This window comes from Halichoeres trimaculatus, unplaced genomic scaffold (assembly GCF_033239565.1).
Source record: "Halichoeres trimaculatus isolate MK-OKI-2021-1 unplaced genomic scaffold, fHalTri1.1 fHalTri1_scaffold_15, whole genome shotgun sequence".
Taxonomy (NCBI): Eukaryota; Metazoa; Chordata; class Actinopteri; order Labriformes; family Labridae; genus Halichoeres; species Halichoeres trimaculatus.
Window position 1 is genome coordinate 28,928,311 of NW_027437193.1, and position 7,294 is coordinate 28,935,604.

General features: G+C 39.4%; 1 long non-coding RNA gene across 2 annotated transcripts; it reads right to left on the reverse strand.

Annotated features, from left to right (window-relative positions):
* Positions 1 to 5,035: 5,035 nt before the first annotated feature.
* Positions 5,036 to 7,058, reverse strand: LOC141804793 (uncharacterized). 2 transcript variants are annotated; one of them, XR_012599656.1, is made up of 3 exons: positions 6,807 to 7,058; positions 6,077 to 6,121; positions 5,036 to 5,432 (listed from the first exon to the last, which is right to left on the reverse strand). It is a non-coding gene; the product is annotated as an uncharacterized LOC141804793 (long non-coding RNA). The 2 variants fall into 2 exon arrangements; XR_012599657.1 differs by having other exon boundaries at positions 5,036 to 5,435.
* Between the last annotated feature and the right edge of the window lie 236 nt (positions 7,059 to 7,294).

Here is a 7,294-nt window from a genome sequence, read left to right on the forward strand (position 1 = left end):
AGGTATTTATCAGTATAGTTACGTAGCGCTACGGTTTAAAATGTGTCATCAAGCAAATGTTGTAGTAGCCGGTCATATGTAGCGCTATCGGCAGCCCGGTGCTCCAACATATCTGTAGGCTAATGTGTCCACAAGCAAACAGTGACACTTTGTATGTAGCTTAAGCTGTGTTTCCACCAAGCAGTCCAGTATGGTTTGGAATGGTTTGGTACAGTTAAGCCTGATCCTGTTTGTGTTTTCCACAGCAAACCGTGCCCTCTCAGGGTAGGCCGCGTGTAAGCTGGATGCCAAAAGCTGCGGCTGTTAAACAATAGCGTGAGGCCATAGCAGCAAGACACAGGTTACCCTGCTAATAAATCCAACGAAAAAGAAAAAACGTTGTCTGGCACCCATACTAAAGGGTCCCAAAAAGTGGGACAGCTCGTTATTTGGGGATCTGTCCTGGGATAAGTCAGTGGAAACGCCACAAAATGCAAGCCGTACCGAAACGAACTGAACTGGTCTGCTTGTTGGAAACACAGCTTAAGTAGCCATTTATTTTCAGCGCTACTGGCAGCCCGGTGCTCTGAGACGTGTCTGTAACGTGTCTGTAACGTGTAACGTTAGTAAATCCTGGTTATGTCCTGCCAGTCATCTACCAATCAGAGCTAACGTAACCTCACTCTTCATTTTATTGATAGACTCTCAAGTTTGAACAGACCACTGCAGAATAACTGCTGACTGTGGGCTGGAATCAACATTATCACTAGCAGTTTAGCTCCTGTGTTAGCCTTTAGCTCGGGCTGTATCTCTCTCCCATTTATCTTTCTTCTGTTCTTTCCTTTTTCTGTCTGACAGTTCGGCTCCAGTGTCCACCATCACTACAAAATTAATCACAGTGTTATGGTTTGGTGTTTTTGGTTGTATTTTTCCTTGTGGTGGTTTCTCCTCCTTTTCTCCCTTCCTTTTCACTTCCTCTCAGTGCCTGTGGCAGGAGGCGTGGCTAGCTGGTTTTCACTCCTTTCCCTCTGAGGCTGCAGCTGAAGCACACCTGTCCTCAATCCTCAGCAACCACTCCTCACCATAATTCCGTCTCGTCGGTAGTGCTTTTTCTTGAGAAGACTCTTGTGAAATTTTGACTTGGATTTGTTTGTTTTGGAGCTCTGTTTTTGAACTTAAGTTTTCTAATGATCTTTTGTCTCTGTTTTTTTGCAGGCTGTTTTTTCCAGCCTTGCTCCCAGCTCCCCAGCTCAGCCTACCAGCCAGCCTGCTGCTGAATTTTGTTACTTGGCTGTGATTTTGCTTTTTGTCTTGTTGAAAGAACTTAAGTTTTGAATTTTGGTGTTCAGTCTCCTGCTTTAGTGGTCCAACATTCTTCTGAACTGTAACACACAGAAATCATTTTCAGCAGAGAACAACACAGATCTCTCTTCTTACTACTAAGCTTCGTTAGCCAGTGTGGTGTTGTCATAGGGACTTACTGTAAATCAGTCTGGTCCTGCTCAACTTGATCTGGAGGCTAAGAAGTAGCATTTTGAGATAACCTGTAATATTAGCACTGATAATCTCCTTTTAAGTGTGGACTATTCTCGGACATACATTTGGAAGGGAGATTTTTGCAAGATCCCTTCCAAACTCCTCACAGCCCCTTTAAAACAGACAGTGTTTTATATGTTGTGTTGTCAGGCATGCAAAACTACACTTTGAACAATTATAATCAATATGCTGTGTCTTTGAACAAACCAAAAATGTTCATTAGAACAGATTTCATTAAAAAAAACCCTCCCAACCAAATAAGTAATCATTATTAAAAGCTTTGTTTTTAGTTATTCCTCTGAACCAACAATTAAAATGCTTGTGCTATTAATTGTTCTTTGAATGTTGAATGAGTCATCAGAACTAAAGCTGCAGACAGGATCTGAAAAATGTGAGGAAACAACACAGACACAGTGGAGGTTGTTGAGGAGTTGCTTTACTTAAAGCCTTAGTGAGTTTGACTTTTTAGGTCTGATTAATTAAATTATCTGAGACTCATTCCACTTAATTAAAGTTCAGTTTGTTTCTCTTTAGATTCTGCACAGTCTTTGCTTGTTACCTCATCTACCACCTGAGTGTTGAGGTCTGTGTTTGTATTATTTTCATGTATTCTTGTGATTTTGTACTATTTATGTATTTTTGATATTCTGTGCTGCACCAAAATGTGACCTGAAGTTTATTCAAAAATAGCTCTTTGTCAGGCTATATGCAAATGTAAAATGTACATAGAGAAACGAGGGGTGGTGTGTTAGAACAGACAGGAAGTAGCTGTGGGATTCATACGAGCCATCAATACATGTCATATAGTAACAGCAGTGCTCAAAGCTTTCTGCCTGTGGGACTGAAATCGTAAAATGATCCTTGGCCAAGGGACAGCAATTCACTGGCACATTTATTATTTAGATAATTACCTCATTTAACATGTACACACATCTACACAACCATTACACAACCACACACACAATGCAAACAAACAACAGCACCGAGTTAACACGCCGACCTTCTGATATTAACGCTGACCTTTGGAAGCGATCTTTTCTCCCAGCATGCATCATCAGATCAATAACCATAGCCGCCAGGTGATGCTCATAGTATTATCGGCCCGTTGCAGGCTCTGTGATAGGGCACACGAGCACACACACACATTCATACACTCTCAAAAATGCAACAAAGCCCATGTCAAATCTTAAATGTCAGACGCCTGTGCTGCACGCGGGATGTGTGTAATATTAGTAATTACCAGTGTAAAACAGTCTCCAAACACCATCGCTCAGCGTCGACTTGTTGACCATTACTAATTGTTAATCACTGTTTGTTGCTATGTGGTTCCAAGCAATGAGCAGGAGTGAGAAAAATGAGTAACACCCTCACATCGCTCTCTTTCGCTGTTTTCCACCTTTTTTCTTCATTTCTGCCCTCTCATCCTTAATCCACTACCCCCACCACCACCACCACCTTCTTATCTCGTCATCCAATCACAATCAGACCCCATTACTACACAGTTTCCCAGTCAATGATTTCTCATTTAGTCCACTCTCCCCAGATCCTTAGCTCATTGAGGGCTTGATGGATGACCTGCCGAACATACAGTGCATTTGTGTGTGTGTGTGTGTGTGTGTGTGTGTGTGTGTGTGTGTGTGTGTGTGTGTGTGTGTGTGTGTGTGTGTGTGTGTGTGTGTGTGTGTGTGTGTGTGTGTGTGTGTGTGTGTGTGTGTGTGTGTGTTTAAGACAGACAGAGAGAAACCATATTCAGTGGGCTGCTCATACTCCACTATAAATCCAAATCAGTTCAAATCTCATACAGTGAGGTCATCTTGTTAAGTGCTCACATCTTTTTTTCTGTGTGTGTGCAATTCAAAGTGATAATAAAATGTTACATTTTTTAAATCCACAATAAGTCACCTGATAAGAAGTCAAAATTCATCCTCACCCAGAAGAGACTTTTGTTTGAGATGTCTCACAGCCTTGTACAGAAACTCTGTAGTTCTCAAGGACGGACACAATCCACCCCTGCAGGTTAAAGAAAACTTCACAGTTGAAGTGCATGGGCACTTGAAAACAATCACAGGTGAACGCTTGAAATTGGATTTACCATATTAAAAAAGCTTGATTACACAGAGAGCCAGCAGGGGACGCTGTCTGACCAAAATATATCATACAGAGGAAATGAAAACTGAAATCAGAAATTAAATTGTGGATGTGTGAGAGTGGTGGAGGGTGTCTCGGAACATAAAAGTATGTAATGTTTTGCTTTTGTTTGTTGGGAGCTAATATGTTAAATATTTCCCTGCTAAAACTAAATGGTCCTGAGCTAAATGTAAACATAGAATAGTACTTCAGCATACAGCCTGGACATGCTATAGATCCAAAACACAGTGAAGCTTAGCACACTTAGCCCAGACACCTTTGAACCAGGGACGGAGCCAGGATTTCAGTTTTTTTTTTTTTTTTTTTTGGGGGGGGGCAGACAGTTTAATTAAAATAAAGGACTGACAATATATTAATGTTACAATATGTGGTTTTAAAGATGATTTAGTTGCTTTTCCTTTTACCTTTAATTCCATTTTTATAACTATTTTTTGTGCATTAGACAGATCTACCTGCAATCACTCTATGGTACTGACCAAAGAGTGGCGCTCTCACCACCAGTCAGCTGCACCGCTATCGCATTCCGTTTATTATAAGGTGTAAGAGCAAGGACATTAACTATGGTGAAGTAGAATAAATAAAAATCTACAGTCTTTCCCATAATGATGTTCTGATCCCACCCACATACTGCTGAATATTTCCTAACTCCTTTTTTTGGTTTTGTTTTGTTTTTTAACAGGCTAAAACATGGCTCATTTTACAAAGACAGAGCATCTAGTGCAAACAAAACAGATATAAAGTGACAAAAATTTACAATGCTCTTTTTAAAACGATTCAAAACATTAAATTGAAATAAATTAATAGAACATTTTAGAGTGGGCCTCTTAAAAAGTGGGTAAGCCTGGGACTCAAGGCCCACCCATAATGCAGCCCCTGCTTTTTTTGTGGGGAAAACATTTTTATTTCCAATAAAACAAAGTAAAAGACAACAGAAATGTCTATCATGATACAATATCAGTGATGAGATAACTTGTACATTTTTCTTTTTAACCCACATCCCTGTCCACCCGCCCCCAAGGGGAAAAAAAAGGGGAAAAGTTAAAAAAAAGAAAAGAAAAAAGAAAGAGTAGGAAAAGTAAAGAAAAACAGAAAGGATGGGAAAAGAAAAGAAGAGAGAAGAAGGACAAAATGAAAATAAAATATGGGAAAAAACAATAAGAAATCCAAGAGGATAAAAAGAAAATAAAAAGAAAGAAAACTAAATTTAGTGAATAACTGAAAAATTAGTAACATAACTTTACTGACACCAGTAGGTTAATAGTAAGTTATTTGCACAAACATACATATGAGGTCTCACATGTACTCATGTGTTATCAGATACCCATATATCCACACCTGCTTTAAACACAATTTCAAAATATAAGATCTCCAGCCTAAAACACAATATGAAAAGTAACCCGATCACATGATCCTTTTTTAAACCCCAAAGAGAATGAAATCCTGGACCTCATGTGACTTTTACAGCAAACACTCTGTATGCAATCCAGACCAGGAGTCTCATTCAGCCCTTACTTGGTTTTGCTAATTGTCCATGCTTTTTTTAATCACAGAGACTTTTTCATTAATAAATGTCAACGTTTACTTTGCTCCCTTGCTCTTTGCACACATCTTGCATCCCCAAAAAGAGGTTGGCTCAGATGATGTTGTATATTCATGAAAAAAATCTCTTTTGGGTTTGACAAAGTGAGCTGGTCTCTACACTAGTCCTCCCAAGACAGAGTGACAAGTTCAGCAGGATGACCTCTTCATACCTCCGAGACCTTCATCAACTGCTAACACAAACACAAAGAGCAACATGACAATTGTGAAGGTCAGGGGTCAGAGGTCATTATAGATTGTCACAGGTTACAGAAAATGACAGATTTAGGTCCCGCGGGTGCTTCAAATGTCAGCAGGACAGGGGCGGTTGGTGGACAAGCATCACTGCTCAGCAGTGAGTGAAAACACATTTTGAGTTTGACCAGGTCATGATACCACAGTACCACGTAGTGGCCAAGATCTGTTACTGCAATTGGACACAGTGACACTCATGATGAGGCCTAAAGTGTTAAAGTCAGACAGAGGATACCAGGAGGCTGAAGGGGCTTTTTGAGAGTTCTTTAGCAGGTTTAGGGCTAAAGACAACTTTGTTAATAGCTTTGAAAGATCAAACTAATGTGAAGATCTAATGAGATATTCACACACAAGGAAGTTTTGAAATCTGAATTACTGTTTGACTCTATCTTCCCCAAATAGCTATGAGTAGTTTTTAGAGATAAACTAGGACACTAACTTTAACGTAACTGCCTGTAAATTATTGGTTAAGGTACAGATTTTGAGCCAGTCCTCATCAGTAGTTAATCATTAGTTCCTGGTTACCTATTCTGTGTCCTCTGTCATGAAACTTGGTGCTGAATCATTATCTCACGGTTACCTGCTCAGCACTTCCGCTCTCCTCGTGTTGAGTATGTTGCATCACCTTAGGGGAAAATGACAACACTCAGTTTTTACTTGCAGTTAATGATAATTTCACCTTTGACACTTTGGTTAAACAAAGTGTGAATGTAAATTTGGATTTTAAAAATGGACTTTAGGGCCCTCTTAACCATGCTTATTGCCTGAACAACACAAGCATTCTTTCAGTTTGATCTGCAAAGTTTTTCACAAGTGGTCTGAAACATCTGACTTGACAAAAAAATGAACAAATAGATAAATAATAATAAAAAAAGGAAAAATCTTCTTAGTGCAAAGACAAAAATGAACTTTCCATGTCCATAACAAGTACAGGAAACACAAATGATATATTACTTGTAGACTGCGAGTAGCAAAACAATCAATTAGTCTACAAACCGGAACCCCTCTATTTTCATTGATGTGTGTTCAAAGACAATACTATGAGTAAAAATTGAAAAATATTTGGGAATAATCATATGAAATACAAATGAAACTGTCTTCTCAGCCAAAAAAAGTCACTGACCCCTGCGGTACCTCCACGGACCCTTTATTGAAGACCTCTGCGCCAGAGGATTCAAATAATTAGAAGAAATAGCTCAGAAATTTAAGGCAAGACAATTTGTGAAGATATGTAATGAAGCCATTGTGTTCAAAGTGCAAATATCATCAGATTACTTTGCTGAATTGTAACTCAAAACATGAATTATTACCTTGATGTGCAGGTGCAGCTAGTGGCTTGTTTATCATGGCCCAGCTTTCATACAGGTCTTGTGTGTTTGGCTTGAAGGACTTCTTACTGAAAGACACGTTATTATCATTGTTATAGGTCTCGTTATGTTACCACATACTACTCGTTGTGAATATACAATAACTAAACTTGAGCTTCTGATATTTCTTTCCCTGTCTTTCCTCCAGAATATCTACATCAGTCAGAGTTGTTGGATATTCAAAGCCAGTTTGTCTGAGCTCTTCAGTAGCAAACTTACCCTCGTGTGCTTAATTACCCATTTAACTACGTCACACATCTACTGCCAAACCGCGCGCACGTGGATCAAACATCTTGAATCTGTCCGTTTATTGGTGGGCAGCACTCAGCGTTTAGGAACATTACTGCCACCTACTGGAGCGTTGACCACAGTTATTTATCCCATTTAAACATATGCCTGGTGATTTTTCCAGCAATGTCCGTGGTTAAATT